Genomic DNA, 19,344 nt, shown 5'->3' with positions numbered 1-19,344 from the left:
GAGAAGGCCAAGAAAGCATGTCATCAAAGATTTAAATGTATGAACAGCTGAAGAATTAAAACAAATTAAGAGTAAGAACAAATTAAGACTGAGAGAGAAAATAATTCAAAATATATTTTTTTAAAGAACTGAGAAACCTCAAAACTGTATTGCTGTCTACAGCTTAGTACAGCAAATGCTTTATCCAGAGCGAACACGGTTTCCCTTCCTTCTTAGCAGCTGGCTGAAAGGAACTAAACTTAGCAGGCCCGAGGTGTAGGAAACCAGATATCACGGTGTATGGCTGGATAGGAAATACAGGGCTCAATGTGTTTGAGGTTAAGATTAAGCCCTGACTTCCTTTGGGTCTATTTTAAACGGTGGCAAATGATGGCATGCTTTCTTACAATAAAATGACAGATGATCAAAGGTCGAATATGATCTGTATGTCAAGCATTTGCACAAGGACCTTTCTTTGGGGGACTGTGCAGGAAGTGTTTTAACATGGTGTCTCATACTTCCCCTCATCTGTGTTTGTTCAAAACGTACCAGTAACTGGGGAAAACTGGATGACTGGCTGTGGATAATTGGCCAAGCAGCATGTGCCTGAGCAAGAAGAGCAGTTGGTTTTGGACAGGGTGAAAGAAAGATTACCATGGTCCCACCATTGCTTGTGTGAGGAAAACAATAAGGCAGCATTCACTGTCTCACACTTTCAGGTGCCACACCTGGGAAACAAAGACACAACATGTTGAGAGCATCTACACATCCCTTCCAGGGGTAATCAGGGATCACAGCAGAAAAAGAGAAGAAAACAATTTGGAAACTCTGCATTTTCCAACTGCCATTTTAAATACAGTTTTGCATCACCTATGGCAAATAGGATGCAAGACTCACTGTGTCAGCTGACTACAGATGGCATACCTGCTAAATTTGCTACCATAATGTATTACCCATGACTGGTCCTGAGGCAGCCAGAGGAGGACTTCACCTTCATGTGAATTTGAAAAACACACAAGAAACACATAAGTGTTCATCCCAGAAAGTGAGGGGGTACCTGAACACCTCCCTCCCTCCTTCTCGTACTTTGAAATCTGCAGAACAAAAGCATGTGTTTGAAAATTCCTTTTAATCAAATTTTTCATTTTGCCTCAGGCACTGCTGCAACAGTCCACAGCTCCAGCTCTGACCTGGAGTCCGCTGGCAGCTCTGTAGCTGCCCCTGCCAAATACTTGTCCTACTTTGCTAAGGCAAAGGAACAACTTGCTAAGAAAGATCACTGAGATCATTTTGCTCCCCTGAAAATCCACAAAAACCAATTTATTAGTTATAGCAAGAGTTGAAAATAAAGCTACTGTTCAGCCCACAATTTCTGAAGATCCTGCTGACAGCACCTACTCTCATGAAAAAATTATGTCATTTGTAAATGCAGCCATGTGGACTCTTAAGAAGCAACATAAAGCTGCTTCCATGGAGATTTGAGACTGGCTCAATAGAGCATAGAGAATTTTTAAGTTAGAATATTAAATATGTATTTGAATCAGAAAAGCATTTTCTGATGTTAGGTGGGTGGGAAATCAAGAGAGCATTTTGTAAAAAGCCACTGTGTTTTCTCTACACCCTGTCCCTCTAGCCAATAGCAGGATGCTTAGCGGGAGTTGTGGGAACTGAAGTGCAGTTTTAAAAAGCCCAATGTGGTCTAAACAGTGAGAGGTGAATATCCTCTTAAACTCCTCTGGGTTGTATAGAGGAACACAGCCACCATATAGAAACAATCTAGTACAAGCAACAGATATACTGCTCTGAGCAAAAGCAGCTCATCAGCAAAGCAACCATTAGGGGAAAAAGATGGGAATAATCCCACATAGATGCATATGATAAATGAACTTAGAACTTGACTAACAAGTTAGGATGTGCCAACCATAATTTTTGGTCTAGTGGCTGAAATATCAAAAGTTGGTATCAACACAAAGATCCACAACATTCTCATTCAATGCAAAGTATTCTTATAATCAGAAAAACAGGAAAAAAATATCCAAACTGCCATTTTTGTGTTAGAGCAAATGTCTTGTTCAAGTGTCCCAATTAACAAGTATGAAACAGGGATAATATCTCAACAAAACATTGAGCTCAGTTTTGACCCATTTTCTCACAGATATCAAAACGGCAAACAGGAGCAATTTGGTTAAAGACAGGCTGTGATGATCAGGATAAACTGACACTGGAGGACATGAGAATCTGCTACCTGGCACCTCCCTGTCCCACAACTTGGCAGCTATTAACATTTCAGCATGTACATCACAAACCAGTACAAAGAGTGATGCCACAGGGAATGGAGGACACAAATATCTCTGCCATCAGGTTTAAAAGCTCAGTAAAATTAAGGTACTAATTCTCTCAGCTGTGAAAGAGCCCCCAAGATGTGCCTCAGAGTAGACAGAAAGAGATCAAATGCTGTCACAGTGAAAGGTATGATGGTTGGCAGGGCCACATTTCCTCATTCAGTGCACCCGTGATAGCTGACTGCGAGCAAAGGGAATCCATCACAGCTTTACCCCCAGCAGGGTGTCTCTGTGTGGCAGGGAGCTGTCAGCAGGAGCCTTCCCCACTCCAAAGTGTAGCGTAGAGAATGCACAGAAGGATATCTCAGGGTAGGGAGGGCTAGGACTGAGCTATGTGAGTATTTTGCAGCTGCTGGAGCGGATCCCAGAGCACATCCTCATGCAACACCTTCAGAGCCAAAGCAATTGCCAAGGCATTTCCCCTTACTGTGCCCCACCTTCTGCTAAAGGTATGGAAGTGATTCTTAGCAGAGAAGCTGATAAGGTGGAAGCTGAGCTTTGAACTACATATCCATTAAAAATTACATTCTTTATGTTCACTTACATAAACATTTTTCTAGTATTTAGACCACATTTCTGTTTGTAGGCTTTGTCAATGTAAAAACTTACCCAGAGCCTTCTGGAGTCACTTAAGATGTGATCTCTCAGAACACAGAAGCTTTGAGGAGAGTATAGGGCCTTGGTGAACAACAAATTTACACTGCTTAAAATAATTTACAGCATTTTAAACTATTCAGTATATTTAAGCATATCAGTCAGAATTCCCACAGTTTCACAAATGTTTCTTGAAGACTGTGTGATTGACAACACTGTCTCCACAGAAAGATCATTTTTTGCTGCTACGGCTTTGATTTAGTATCAAGTGAAATAGCATTAATAATATCTTTCCATAAAAGCAGTGGTCAGGTATTACATATATTTAAACCAGGTCTAGTGAGAATGCTCAGTATTTTTCTTCTGAACAGTCTCATTCTAAATTTAGGCCTGGTATGGATTTATTGGGGGTGGCACAAGGGAGGGTGCCTGGTATTGCCCAGTTTCTGTGACGGGACATGGGAAGGTCTGCACCACTGGGCAGCAGCCATCCTTCAGTAGGACAGTTATGACCAGAGATGTGACATAAACTTTAGATCTGAAAAGGTACTAAAGTATTCAGAAAGGCTACACAGGATAATGTTGAAGATTTTAATTCACACTGAGCCAGTGCTGCTGGAAGGATAAGCACAAGCATTAAAGCACAGGAGTTCTCTTGCCAGCTCTGCCACTAAGTCCATGCAAATCACTTAATCTTCCTATTTGGTTCCCCCTTGCTAAAAGGGGAATGTTAATATTTATTTACCTTCCAACTCACAGGCATGTTGTGAGGATTAATTAGTTAATAACTGTTAAGTGCTTTGAAGATACGAGTGACTGTGCAAAATACTAAGTATTGTCAACTAACATTAGGCTAATGATGCAGATAGGAGTGGCAATTTTTTCATTAGCTATATCAAAGCAGAGCCCAGGATTCAGCACCAAGATGCATGCTAGCTAGTGAAAAATTAACAAGATTATGAGAAAGATTAAAAAAATAAAGCGAATTTATTTCTACTGGTTCGCTGGAGCACAAGAAAAAAATTAAACAGCTGTGCCATTCCTGACCTAGTAAAACCATGGTTCTATTAATAACTCAAGACCACATTCTGAAAGCTGTTGCTTTGCACCTTGATTAGTAATTTCCACCTATGTGCAAAGCGCTATGGTTTTGAGTTGGTGGCAATTCCCACTCCTATATCTTGCTCTGCACCTGTGAGAACGGTGGCATGCAGCTCAAGGCAAGCAAGGATCAACCACAACGTGCAGGCATTATGTACTAAAATTTTGCAACACATTTGCTCGGCATTAATTCCTACCAAATTTCTGTGAGAAATCCGGACAGCCATGTGAGAAGTCTGGTTTTGCATTCAGGCAGCTCTTCTGATACAGAGGAAGGTACAGCCTGGGGTTTGTGAGGGCTGGCTGCTGGGAAACAGTGCACACCTCTGCCTTATGCTGCTGTTATAATTCTAGCAAAGAAAGATGGTAAAGACACAGCCTGGAAAACTGAGACAGTAACTAAAATAACTTGGGAAGATGCCTCCTCGGAGCAGCTGTCCACATAGCTCCGCTGAGGAAACCAGGTGCAGCCCCTAAGAGCCATCAGCACTTACACCTGTGGACCTAAATCACTTGCTGCTTATACGAAAAGACAAGGAATTCCCCAATTCCAATTACAATCAAGCATTTTGTTGATGTTTGCAAGCAATTTACAATTCATGTATATAACAATATGTATTTCTACCTTAGTATCTGTCTGATTCTCAGTACTGTAGCTCCAGGTGCTTAGGACAATATCTTATCAACTCTCTTTTTTCACTTCTCCACCTGAACTGACAAAGTTTTGGTTTTCTTTCTTTCTTTCTTTTTAATTACTTCAGTGGTAGCAGAGGTGGGTAAACACACAATGATTTTAGGAGGGAATATAACAGCCTATAAACCTCTTTTTTTAGGTTACTCTTCATACAACTGTTCTGGTCATGGCCAAAATTCTTAACTTCTATTATCTCACAACATCATTATGCAAAATGGAGATTATGAGACAGAGCAACACTGAAGTTGAAAAAACTGCGGAGGAAAGATTCCAGTTACTTCCAAAATTTTTTTCTTTTGAGTGTTATATAAACACGTTAAGCCCTGATGCTGTGAATGTCTGTTGGCAGACACAAGACTCAGTGTGAGGCAAAGATGACCTAAGATACCCCACAGGCTCCCTTAAACTGAAAATGTCCTCTCAGGCAGATGGATGATTAAGGAAACAATGCAGGCAGCCTTTGCTGCACTTGTTTGACCCAGTTGTGAGGCAGGAGGCAATTCCTCTATTTTCACTTCCAGATTACAAAGCTCAAAGGCACAATACAGTTCTCAGAGGTACAGGTTTGACCACCACAAGAAGTCTCATCTCCTTCTGCATTACAATGTACTAAGTCCTTTGGGAATCCCTCCCCTATGCTCAGTTTCCCAGGTACTCGCCTCCTGGGGAGAGTGGGAGAAGCGCCTTTGTGAAGCCATCTCCTCAAAAACACTTTTGTCAGAAGAGAAGCAGCTGCTGCAACTAAAATAGGTTGGGAGAAGAGTTTCTGCTGAACCCAGCAAAAGCTACTGAAGCCTGACATTCAGTTACAAGGCTTTGTACAGCAGGGTGACAATATGTAATTAACAATTAGATACATTAAGTTACAGTAAAATTTACATACAGTAAATATCTTCAACAACTGCATCTCAAAACAGGAAACACGAGAGGTTGAATTTCACATTTCAATGTAAGGCTCAGAGTAGTGGTGACTGTTAAGGATGCTTAACAGACATTTTGGCAGTCTTCTAATGATCAAGCTCTGTTTTCAGATACTCACAACATGACTAAACAGTATTGACTTGAAGTTAAGTTTTATGTAACTCAACACTGACCTTGATGTATTTATCTTAGCAATATGTGTGTGAGGGGGGTTGTCTTCTAGAATACAATGAACAAAATCTATTTTGCATGTTAAAAATATATCCATTTTGATATATCTCTTCCTGCATCTTATTTAATAAGTTCTAACATTAGCTCAGGATTTCTGTTTGACCACAAATACCAATGCACATTGTAAGTATACCTACAATCCACTTACAACACTGTAAGGGTTAAAAACATTTAAGCAAGGACAAAGGCCAACTACTCACTCAAAATATCTTGCCTCCCAGACATATTGTTACTTAATCAATTTTCACATGGATTTTACTTTTGCTGCTGAAATTGCTGGCTATTATTCGACACATAGTGCTGGACTAGAAATACTATAAATCTGAAATGCTAATGTGCTTTCCACTGTGTGTGATTCCTACCAATCCAATACATCATCCACAGTTACTTTTATCTCAAGCCAAGACTAGCAAGGGCAAAACACAGTCTTTTATTGACTTCAGAGCTTCTTCCATTAAATTCCTTGCTTTTTCAACCTTCAGAGAAATCACAGGCTGATGGCACCCTTGTGGATTTTATTTTGCAATGTTATGAGCCCAACTTCCTTACACAAAGGGTGTCTCGGGCTGGGAACCTTCTCGAGGCAAGGAGGCACATTACTCGCCGGCTGCCTGTCAACAGGGGTAATTGCTTTTTCTTTTTGAAACTTGCAGTGAAGGGGCAGGCTTAGCCAATGCAGAAGCTTCTGTAGAGCCTCCGGGAAGAAGAGGAAAAACACTTCATGCTCCTTGCCAAGACGTTTTAGATGCTAAGTGGGGCAGCAGCAAACCTGAACCAAGCTACTAAAGCCCTCACAAGCCAGCCATGCAAACAAGGAAAACAACCCTTCAGGAACAGACTTTTTTAAACAACCCATAGAAAAGTAAGCAAATGCATATTGGTACAAATAGCGTTACTTTTTAACATACATGAACCAGAGATGTTCCTGTTTAAAGGATGAAAACACATCAGCTCTTGTGAGTGCAATATCTAGTGCTTCAAAACCTCCTAAATCACCACCAGATCTAGATTTTTCAACTAAGGCACACATTCAGCTTCATCACACACAGCACGAGTGAGCAGATTCAGCACACTTCAAATTATTTTCAGCAGATCTGGCACAACTTTTTTGCAGTTCAAAAGAAGCTGCTGCAGCATCTATAGAAGGTCTGTAATCACTCACTCCAGTGTCCTGGGCACAGAGACACTGTAGACACAGTACAAAGTCTGTAAGCATCTCATAACTCTTGCTGACATTGTGACAGCTCCCAAGGCCCAGAGCCAAAAACTTGTGTTGCTCGTAGGCTAAAGAAACAGAGTCACCCTGAGGGCAAAGGCATTTTTCCATTTTTTTCGTAGCTGGTGGTACATATAAAAGTTAACATTAAACACCTGACTAGAACTGGTCAGAAAACACCATATTTTCACAGGAGAAAAACAGAGCCGTAGCATTCACCATGGCTAAAATCCAAAGTAACATCAAAGTGCTGTTGTATCCAGGCAGTGGGAAAAGATCCATCAGAATTCAAGACACCAGACTGCCAAACCTCTTGCCTGCAAATTCCTATACAGAAAATTTGTTGTATGGTGCTTAAGACCCACACAAGTCCTCATCTCTAACTCTGAAGAATAGAGAAGGCAACAGTGAATGATAGTGCTGATACACTCAATGAACTAAATGCTAATAATTGTAATGCTGCTGTTGTTATCCCGTAAACAGCAGCCTACATTGAACCTAATTTATGTGCTGCAGTAAATACATGTGGTATTGTGAAGAACAGCAGATTAAAAACTGCTACAGAGAGAGTATTGGGGTAGGATTTCCTGACTAAAGATACAAGTCCATTTTCTCTCAGATTCCTTGAGACAGTGCATTTAGACTACACACAACCTTCTTAAGATTTTCTGAGTTTTGCTAACTCTCTACTGGCACAGAATACAGTCTTGGGTTCATTAGAAATCAGTTTGATCATGCAGCAGCTAAGCACTTTGGAAAAAGATATAAGTGGATCTGTAACGCTATCAGTGATAGGGGCTTACAGCAGGGTCACTAGATAAATACAAACACTGTTACAACAGCTGTATTCGATTTTGTACGTACAGAAGTCATTAATAAGTAAGACTGAATCATGATAATAATCCTTGAAAACAAATTAACTGGTTGATTTCCTTATTACTGAGTCCATATATTTCTCATTTGTTCTGGCTGGTAGCACAGCAACATATTAGTTAAGAGTGGCTTGTTTGCTTTCTTAGAGCTGTTGTCCAGATGTCCAAACATGGATATCATTACATAAATTACAAAGTTTAAAATCAAAGTGTTTCTTAACAGCAGAGTGTAAATTCATAGAATACAGGGAATTTTTTTTTTTGCTAGATTTGAAATAAAATGTTATGTAAAGGAGACATTCAAACACTGAAAATCCACATCAACATGCTGAGTCTATTACAGAACAGCTCGCTGAAAATTATTGGGTACTAATCTTTTAATACTGCAGCTGATCCTTGGTCAACCTGTTCCAAGAGCAAATTGCCATTCCAAGCTGTGCCATACTATAAGAGGATAAGCATCAGAGCAGCCTTTAGGAACAACCTATCTCAAGAATATCTCTTCAATCTTTTACAGCTAATCAGAGCCACATTAACAGAAGAAAAGCTGCCAGAACATATGTAAATATCAATCCAATTTGATGCAGTAAGGCACAGATTACTTTTTTTTTTAATGTAGTAAGATATCGAAAACTCACTATTAAAAGACTGCAGAACTGAGAAATTAAGATTCAGGGATCTAACATGCAAAAAATCTGGGCCTAAGTACTTGGAAGAGTCTCTTTTCTCTCACTGCAATAAAATCACAGTGGAGCTTGAGGGGGAGTTATGTACCTTAGTGCTCAGCCTGTTTCAGAGAAAACTTGGTGGACTCCCACATCAGAAGTTGCAGTGCCAACCAGAGTATGATGTACATTTGGGAATTGAAATGCCTCGGGATCTTACCAGTTGCTATACAAGCTAAGTTTCCATTTAAACAAGTTGTGCTCAGCACTTTTTTGTGCTTATTGGCTTTTTATTCCATAAATGTATTTTCTTCACCAGTTTCTTCAACTTTCATTTGCACTTACTCTAGTTTGTGCTTCCTTCACAATTTCAAGATGACTACTGCAAGTCATATCTGAGCAGGAAACCCCTATGTACTCACAGAAGACTTGTCTAAAAAAACTCTTGGCATTTGTAAGCTTTTAAAGGCAGAAATGTTTACTTACTGTTTGCACAACATCTAAAGCTATTGGACCTCCAACCTAGCCAAGGTTTTTGGCCACTATTGTAACATTAATGTTACATAATTATTTTAAATTTATTATCTTTTTGCCTTCTGTTTCATGTGCCAGAAAAGTGTATTTTGTCAGATGACTAAACGCCACTTCTTTTAATCATCCCCACCTTATTCCAAGATGACAGTACAGAATTACTGCAGAATCACACTGTTTATTTAATATACCACAAGAGGGTAAATAACTTTCTTCATCTACCAAAACATTTATGTGGATAAACAAAGTTCTAGAGAAAGCTATTTTACTATTGTCTTTCCAGTAATTACAGAAAGATGGACTAGCCAATTTTTAATATCAATACAGCCTAGCATATGGCCATGACCAGGCTCTGCAAAAGCCATCCTGACACTTCTAAAATCTAACCCACAGTTCTGGTGAAATTATCAGAGGAAGGAAAAGGTATTTCTCCACAATCACCACCCCCCAGGGCAGCACCCATTCCCTGGTGTGGGGCAGGAAGGGCTGTGTTCCTTGCCTTCTCCCTCCCCATCACAAACAGTTCAGCTGCATCCACCCAGCAAGACCCGGGCTAGTGAGCAGCTGACTCTCTCTAAGTACTGCTCTGGAGTGTTAACTGCTATTTCTCCAGTCTGGCTTACATAGTGTTAGTACTTACACTGTTGGTTCTTGCTGGAATTACTATCAGTGCAGCCTGAAAGGAGAGTGGAGGGAGATAAGATGGCTTGACAAATAACTACTGAAAATCGGTAAGTGGTGTTAATTATGAAAAAAAATGAGAGTATATGAGAATTGCTAATAAAATAAATAGCTGAACATAATTTATATATCTTATCCATGACTTATGCCAGAGCTAGATTTAAAAGCTGGCATTAAAGAACATTTCTTCTTGCCAGTCTTACAAGCTCTTCCTTTGCACATGTGCCTGGTACAGCAACGGACCCAAGGGCTTCACACCTCAGGATGGACAGGCATTATGTGGATTTTCCCCCCCCCCTCATTAGTCCCTTCAACAATTACTCTCTACAAAAATGATACATTAATCTTTGGCCTTCTTCCTGCACGGGGAATATTTAGCCAACCCTCATGAAATGAGTCCAGTTTGAAAGCAGCCAGAGTTACACAATAATTTGAGCCATACAGTCAAACCTTCACATAAAAACCTTGTGTCCTTCTGCTGATAGTGTCAGAATCACCGGAAAGGCCTCTCTAAAACCACAGAAAGTACTTCCCTTTCATGCCAATGCTTCCCTGTGTGCAGGAGGAAGGATGGTCTTGTGGCTCACAGAGACTTGGCTGTCAGCATGCATGGCTTCTATTCCTGGTGGTCAGCAACTTCCCTTGTGACTTCGGGAGAGTTATCAAACTTCCCCACCCACCAAAATCCCTGTCTGCTATACAATGTAACAACCTAAGCCAGTTTTGCCCTTTAATGAAAATACCTTCGGAAAACTTAATGGCTTGGCACAGATGGGAAGCAGTGTAAGAGTTCAAAATGTTATTTTCATAGTGTTATTATTTAGTGGCCTTTTAGTTCTCCTCACTGAGCAAAACTTTCACCAGATGTGTAGTGTCTATCTCTGTCTATCTCTGAACATCATCTATACTGTCAAGACAGAGATATAACTACTTAAATATACCTATTTTTCATCACCTGAGGGAAGGATGTGGCAAATACAACCAAAGAAAGCACATCTTGAACTCACTCTCAACTTCACCTTCATAGTTATGGTCATTTTGAAGAACTTAGATAGCAATGTTGTTTATATCTGTTTCTTGTAAAACCCTCTCCAGGCAACTGCTATCAGATCAATAGTGCACATCAAACAAACACTGCAAGTGTTTAATGTCTGCCTCATTTAATTCTAATTAGATGTACCTCAAGATCCCACCAGCACTGTGCAATAGATGTCGAGCTAAGTGACACAATCACATGGCTCAAATGAAGGAGCAGCTATGTTGGTTCCCATGTTTTTACTCCTAATTCCCAGTGACAATATTTACCTTGACAGAAAGCCAACCAACGTGAGGGACCTTTGTGGTGATACTCGCCTGGAAAGCTGGCTGGAAAGACAACACTCAAGAAAGTGGCACACCGGCTACATTTTAAAATATTTTCTGCGGGTTAGAAGCAATTATTTCCAGAAAAGTTTGAATTCCACAGATTGACAGAAGCATCAGGGAGGCTTCCACTGACAGTCTTCAAACACCATATATTTGATAAAAAGCTGAAGGCAGCTGCTATGTGAACCAGGAGTAAATTAATTTCTTCAACCTTGACTTTAAAGAAAACAATGTTACTTGAAGTAAGTAACCAGACAACCTTGAATTGTAACTTGCAGTTAAATTCAAAACTCATGTTCACATGTGACTCAACAAACTTCAGGTGGCTCGTCTGAACACTGAGACTGAAATAACCTCAGTTTGAAACACAGAGGTTTAAAAAAAAAATTAGAGATATCATTTCTTTTCCTTACATCATGCCTTTTTCTCTTCAGCTATGGGGATGCCTAGCTTAAGGGCTGCTACAACAATGCAAGAAGTGATGTCGTACCAGGGAAATTTGTTTTTTTCATCAAAAGTACTATATTGATCACCGTTATCTATGACTTGTCACCCAGTTTCAAAAACAGTTCACGTTAAATTAATCTGTTAAGCACTGGATTACATGTTTCTTTTCACATTTTAATTTCTCAGACAGAAGCAAGATGGAATTGCTATCTGAAACATTCTGTTGCCTTGCATTATTCAGAACTTTCTACCAAAATTATTCCGGATCTGTTGCAGAAAAATTAATTCTGTTTTTGCTCATGGTGCTACCGTGCAGAACTTTTGCTCCTGTAAGGCCACTATGCACAGAATTATCTGGAAATGCCATGTGAACTGCTAGCATGAGTATGCTGTGTGTGCAGAAGAAGGTTAATAGGTTTTATGATCCATACCACCATCACTAAATATTGATGCAACTAGGGTAAATCTCCAAATATGAACAAGCTATTCACATGTGCTTCTCTGAAACTGTAGCACAGTTACAACACTGTTTTGCTGTTTAGTATTTCCTAAGCAATAGCCAGTGTGCACACAGTTTTGTATTTTGCTTTCATATCGTGATAGGAAAGGCAAGTCGAATGCTCCTGTTGTTTCACTGAAAATAGGAACGACGTAACAATGAAGTTCTTTCCCACCCAAACTGGTATTAACAGCACTGTTTTCGAGCTAGTCACTCCCTGCAATGGAAAATGGTTTGTTCAGAACCCATTTGACCATTTTGCTGCAGCATCTATGTCAAAAGAGCCAGCTCTGTGCAGAAAAAACCATAGAGACTGTTAAAGGGATCAGTATATCCATTTCCATTGTCTGAGCTCCCAGAAACTCCAAGAGCAAACACAGAGACAAGAGAAACTTAGCTTTCAGAAATTATTTCAATGCAGCAGTATGACTATTGTCACTAATGAAGGAGAAGAGTTGTTTTCATTACACAATTTGAGATGTTACAGGGACCTTTCTTTTGCAGAGGTCAAGTTGAAAATCAGAACCAGAAGCAATTAATCCTTTTCCTTCACATGCAATAAATTTCTAGTCAATGACCCTTGTTTTTCTCAGATCCTCATTCCACAGCATCACATATACTATGTAGAGCATGAAAACACAAAGCTGGTGCACGTCTTTATCCTACCCAATCTGTAGGCTCATTAGTACTGTCCTGAGAGACACAGTTCTAACTATTTTTATCATTTATCTAACTATTTTTATCATTTGAGAAACTTCCCAAAAAATGTCAGTCTCCTGCTGTTTACTGATTAAATTAATTACCAAATACAGTATTTAAAGCATGATAGAATGGGGATTGCTCAAGCTCCTCCTCTTTACCTCACCACTACAGCTAAAAAACCCCAACAAACTTAATTATTGTGAATAGAAATGGACAATAAATTCTCCTACTTCACAATCAGTTAAGGAAAACTAAAAGCAAAAAGTTCCCCCTATTACAAAGGTACAGTGTAGTTACAGGAGTGTAGCAAGGAAGGAAAAAAAATTGTTGGCCAGATATTTATAAGGAGTGTGACCAAATAACTAGATATAACAGGTACATTTGAATACTGTCTGAGAATGCTCTTATTTTTTACTTGAAGTTCTCAATAACTAAGAACTGCATTAATTAATACCTGAGGGAATATTCATGTATTTTTCACACACAAAAACAATCTGTGTGCCATCCAGACTCTCTCAAAGTGACTCAATCTGAGCAGGGCCAGTGTGTAAAGAAAGGACTTTTCAGCCCTTGGACTCATCCCCAGAGAGAGCACACTGTAGGCACCAGGAAAAAGGAATTTTTTTTGGCTTAGGTTACATTGCTTCACAAGGCCAGTGCCTACTGAAGGACAAACAAGGTGCTGAACACATTTTGCTTTAGTGCTTGACATCTTTTCCCAAGGTGCCTAGTAAGTTTTAAAACACAGTGAATGAAATGTGCCTGTTTCACGAGAAAGGGAAAACATCTGACACCTTAGGAAAAGCTGTGAGAAATTAACAAGGGATAAGCAGCTTAAATAAAAACACTGGAATGTCTGTATGTATATAGATACAAGAGAAAGGCTGCTTCATACTCTCGGCTTTGATATCTGCTGGCAGATGTTAATTTTCCATCTCTTAAAATGAGCACTTTTGAAAGCAGATTGCATATAGAACCATACAGAAATTAAACATCTTAGTCAAAATGCCCCCAATTTTTACATCTCTTCTTTATGCCTCTATTGCAGGTTTCAAGTTTTTCTACTAGGACTTTAAGACCTTACACTTTATATTTAGCTACTGATATACAACTGCAAACTGAGGTTCAACAACATGAGCTATCAGTTTAATCTTGAACACTGTGTATTTCCTCACTTTGACAGTTTAAGACAACTGAATTAAATATTTATTACTGATTTAAACTCTTGAAGCTGAACTACGCTTGTCTTAATTCTATTATCAGACGGTGACGCATCAAAATATGCAATCCCTAAAAATGAAAAAAACCTCAAAACACTCTCTAGCAGATCAATAGTTTTAAAAGTATAACTGATAAAAAGTAAAATCCCCTTACAAGCTGTTTCTCTTATTTTGCACCAAACTGATCACTGTCTGTGTACATTCAGCACTGACCCCTTCTGTTAAGTCCCAAACACATGCAGAACACTTCAACCCCTTATAAGCAAATTCACAAATGCCTCAAAAAACTGAGAGAGCAGGCAGTTGCCTAATGGAGCAGCCTGCAATGGGGGACAAAGTGCTTCAAGAATGCAGGATAATAACCTTTATTCCTATGCTGGCTATTCATGCTCTAAGTCTTCCTGAAGCCTCTAAGAAGGTTCTTGAACTTCAACTGATGGAAAGCAGTGCTAACTGTGAGTAAGCAGCTCATGCTCTACGACCTGTTCCCACCATGATGTCCTGCTGAGGCTCTGGGACAGCACTCCTGTGGATAGTTCAGTACATGGAGGAATGCTTTTTCCATGACATCCTCTCCCTAAGGAGGCACTTGAATGATTTCATACAAGCAAGTTGAAAGCCATCAAGTTACTTTGAATTTCAAACTTGAAGCTTGCTTAGGGAGGACATGAGAGGAACTTCCCCCTTCTGCAAAGCAACTTCCAGACAGAACCACTGAAAGGCTTTTGTTGAATTTGAGTAATTTTTGAAGTAAGGCCCATTCTCAACAGGTGCATTATAAATCCCTTGTATATATTCCAAGTATTAACAAGATATACTTGAAAGTTAAATAAAGAGCTTGTAATTAAAAGTTTCAAATAGTTCTACAGACCAACAACTTCTGGGGATAGAGATGCCTTGAGCATTGGCTTTTTACCATACAGCTTTCATGGAGAAGTTCAGCCCTAGTATCTTTACATGGAGTAAGCCACATGAAAGTCAGCTTCTAGCATCTGGGAAACTTTCAGAACTTCTGGGATCTTAAAGGCCATTTAACCTATTTCTTATAGGACAATGGGAAGTTAAAGGAGATGAACATATAGAATTTACTAAAATAAATGCAACTAGGAAGAATAAAATATTCAATTATTCACTGAGACATTCTCATGAGAAGTTATTGTGGTCAGCCAGAACACCAGATTTCAGCCTGGAATGCTTATTTGAACCTTTGCATTTGCCTACATACTTCATTTAGGCTCTAGTCTGTTTAACTCAGGCTCCTAGGTGCTCAAGCTCCAGCAGAAAATCCCAACAGAATCAAGATTCTGGGCATGAAATACACAGTCCTGCCGACTCCTAAAGGGCAATCGAAACCCTTTTGTCTTTATGCTTATTGCAGTCCTAAGTGACCCACAGCAGTAAAGGACTGTCTCTGATAAATGTTGCCATAGATTTTATTTATTCTATTTTTAATTAGTGTCTCAAGCAATAGGAGTCCCTGGGGGAGATTTCTGCACTGTCAGGAAAAAAATTTCTGACCTTCAGCCTCGGATTTCATTGCTCACTTCGATTCCATCCCTCGCTCCCCTCCCCTCCTGCCCACTTCCCCCCTTGGCGGTACAGCCCTCTGCACGCACAGAGCCTGACGACGGCAGACGGCCGCAAAGGCAGATATATTGCGGCTCAAATCTTTCCTGCGGGTCACTTAAAAGCAGCTTCCCAACCTTCATCCTCCTCATCCTTCCCGGCCCTTCCCGAGCTGTTGGATCAGGCGGGGCGGGGGGCGCCCCCTGCTGGGCCGCGCGGGCCCTGCCGCCCGCTCCGCCCTGACCCGGGGAGGGCAAACAAACAGCAAAAAACAGGGGAAAAAAAACAAGGAAAAAGAGTGGAGAAGTGGCTCCTGCTGGCGCTGCCCTCCTCTCCTTCAACACTGCCAGGCTCCAGCATGGAAAGACCTGCGTAAAAACCGAATATTATTATTTGCGACTCGGAGAGCACAAGACGACCCATCAATCCACGTGTGTTCTCCAAGGGCGGAGAGTACTTCCAGAGAGAGAAGGCAGAAGTTCAAGTAATCAAAATATTTTAAATCATTAGGCTCTGTAGTTTTGCACTTCTTTTTTTCTTTAAAACCAGAATTCACTACTGGAGTTCGGTGGGTTCTCAGTGTTCTCTGAGAAGACAGCAAGACGTACTAAACTTGCAGCGCTAGAGATGGCAATATTAGGGTGAGAAACATTACTGCCAATTAAAAATAAACTAGAAGAAAAGGCTGAAAATAATAATCAGGCAGGAAGCCAAATTTCCTTTTAGAGATGAAAGACTATCTTTAATATTAATTTATCCCAGCAGGCGGCTTTGGCAATCAACTTTTTTTAGAATATGATTACCTTCCTGCTTTCATAAGGTTTCTTTTCACATTGTGTATTACCTTAATTACCAAACCAACAGAAAAATCTCCACCAATAAAGTGTGTAGTACTTTAATAAGCACTGCTGTAGGCCGAGGTCTTAATTTTTAATCAGAATATTATTTGTATCATAGCACAAGCCCAGGCTACACACTGAACCATCACAGCCATGATGGCAGTCTCAGAGAGGTTAACACATACAAGACAAGAAAATACCAGGACCAGAGATGCTGAGAAAGGATATACATAAGATCAGTAGCAGAACTGAGATGAACATCTCCATCTGCAAGACTCTCTTATCTGCAGGATCACACTGTTTCCCATCAAAATGTCATACTGTGGAAATGATAAGTGCCACTAAATTACAGCCCAGCAAATATCTCGCAGTAAGGAATGGGCATTGAGTACAAGTCTGCAGGAACAAGTGAGAATACCAAATAAATCTTTTCCTTATCCCTTTTTTTCTCTAGTATAGAGAAAGCACAGAAGACTGGAGAAGCAAACTAAAACCAGATACTCCTTAAAGAACCAGTGAGCATTGATGTCTAAGCCAAAATAACTTCAAGGGGATGGCAGTGTCATGACTGATTCAGAAGTGCTCTTACTCCAGCTCCAATTCCCTGTGGAGAAATATAACACCACACTTGCATCTTTTTCTCTGCTACACAGAAACCAATCTTCTGCCAAACTCTGGTTGACTGGTAAAAGCAAAATTAAACATTTATGCAGCAGATAGATCAGATGTATGCATTGTCACTAATTCATTAGTACAGACATTTAACGAGGATAGGTTACATATTGCTGCCATCCCAGAAGGTTTTGTACGAGAAGGTCATGGACTTTTGGGGAGTCCAGGAGTTTTCCACCATGCAGTGCAACCTTTTCCTAACCCATAAAGAGTAATTTCAGTTACTTCTGCTATGAACAACATAACTGTGGTGATGGATGAATCAGAATTTTATATCCTTCCTCATCACTACCAAAATTTGCAGTTATATCTCATTCTTTCTTCCATAGTGAAACCTTTGCAAATCTATCCAGTTAGTGAGAAATAAGAAGCTACAAACTTGGGAAAGAAATTCTGAAATGTAGCTCTTCCCTATATACTGCAGACAACCTTTCAGCTGACAGTAAAAACTTTTACATTTGAGATCCATCAAAATGTGAACTGCTAGCTTTAGTATTTATGCGGCAAAGGTGACACTTTTTATATGCATCTATTTTAAGAAGGATGGCTTCAGAGCTACTGCCTGGATTGAGACAGCAATCTGTACCACCAAGATTACTCAGAAATCCTATTTGCAAAGCAAGTCCTATTAAAACACCCCTGCAGTAACCCAGCCTCTGAACTTCTCCTCCTTTAGTCAACTATTGCCCGTCCCAAACTATTTGAAAGGTTTAGTTAGGATTTTTACCCTGGAAGGAACGTGACAGATTCAGGCACACACTGAAGCAACCTGATGAAGTTAACTGGCCTGCAATTATCAAGGGAGGTCATAAAAGAAGAGTTTAGAGTGTGGACTTGAAAATCCACGAAGCTATATGCTATGTTAACCTGGTAGTGGCCCAGACAGAGCCATGCAAACATACACAAATCCTCAGTACAAGCAGTATCAATGTAATGCATTGGTATCAAACAGGCAGAGGCTGCTGCATCTACACAGTAAGTCAGTTAAAGTTGAGGAATTGGTTTAATAAGGGAAAGCAAAATGGCCCCATTACCAGCCTTGCATCACACATGGTACTACGGCACGGGGAAGGCTGCAGGGACATGCCATCACAAAGACTCTTTGCCAAGGCTAACGCAATTTAACCCAAAAAATTCTATTTGTGATAAAAACATGGCTCAGCTGGGTTCATCCTGCACTGTTATAAACTGTTTTTCCTTTGCTGTCAAGATTAAGTCCAAGTACTGAACTCAAACGTTCAGCCTAGAACAGCCATTCCCCCTCACAAATCAGACTTACAACTTGACAGTAGATGGCACTGCTCGAATTCAGTCTGAGCCAGGCCAGGCAGAGGAGAGGGGTTGTTAAGGCTCACTGGGGAGAGACTGATTCATGCACAACACAAATTAGTAACAACTAAAAACCATGACATTTGCTTTGGAGAGAGCACAAGTGCTTCTATATCAGTGCCTCAACAAGAGCTAAACTACAGGGCAAATATATTAGCAAAAGGTTTAGTTTAAGATGGCAGGAGTACCTGTCCAAAAGTTCATCTACTGTACTTCCATCTTCAACTTAATGGCTTTTGCTGACACCTACTTCAAAGGGACAGGCACTAGATATTCGCTTTACATGAGCCTATAGGGGACAAAACCATTCTGGATTTTAGCATGAGTAGTACTGACACATTATGTAAGTGAACTTACTACTTCTCTTTGATCTCATACTTTCAGCTTGCAGGAGAAAGGTCTGCAGGGACAGCAGTTTCACTGCTCCAAGAGTGTTCAAGTAAAAGACCATTCTGGAAGCTGCTCCAGCTACTGCACAAAGGAGATGTGCAAACGTGGTGCAGAGAAGAAAAGGTTTTATACGTGTCCATGCGCATAAATATATGTAAATATATATGCAGGTGTATACACACTATGGGTTTTTTCATACACTTATATAGTACATACTAGACTCCTTTGTTAGCTTTTTAGCAAAACAGATGCAGAGGTTAAGAGCTTAGGTGCACAGTACTCAAGCATTTAGTTGCCAGAACACAGACAATTTTTACCCTGAATTGCACAAATATGGACAAAAAAGTAATATTTCTACACATTTTCAGACACCAAGAGGGCTTAGAAGCTAAACATAATTCACACAGCAAGACTGTCAATATTTCAAAATTACTGTGTTGAATAGCCAGGTCTTACCAATTACGTTCTCCAAAAAATACAGTTTAGAC

The sequence above is a fragment of the Manacus vitellinus genome, unplaced genomic scaffold (genome assembly GCF_001715985.3).
Source record: "Manacus vitellinus isolate BGI_N305 unplaced genomic scaffold, ASM171598v3 scaffold_56_pilon, whole genome shotgun sequence".
Taxonomy (NCBI): Eukaryota; Metazoa; Chordata; class Aves; order Passeriformes; family Pipridae; genus Manacus; species Manacus vitellinus.
The sequence above is the reverse complement of the archived record's forward strand: the minus strand, read 5'-3'. Positions refer to the sequence as shown.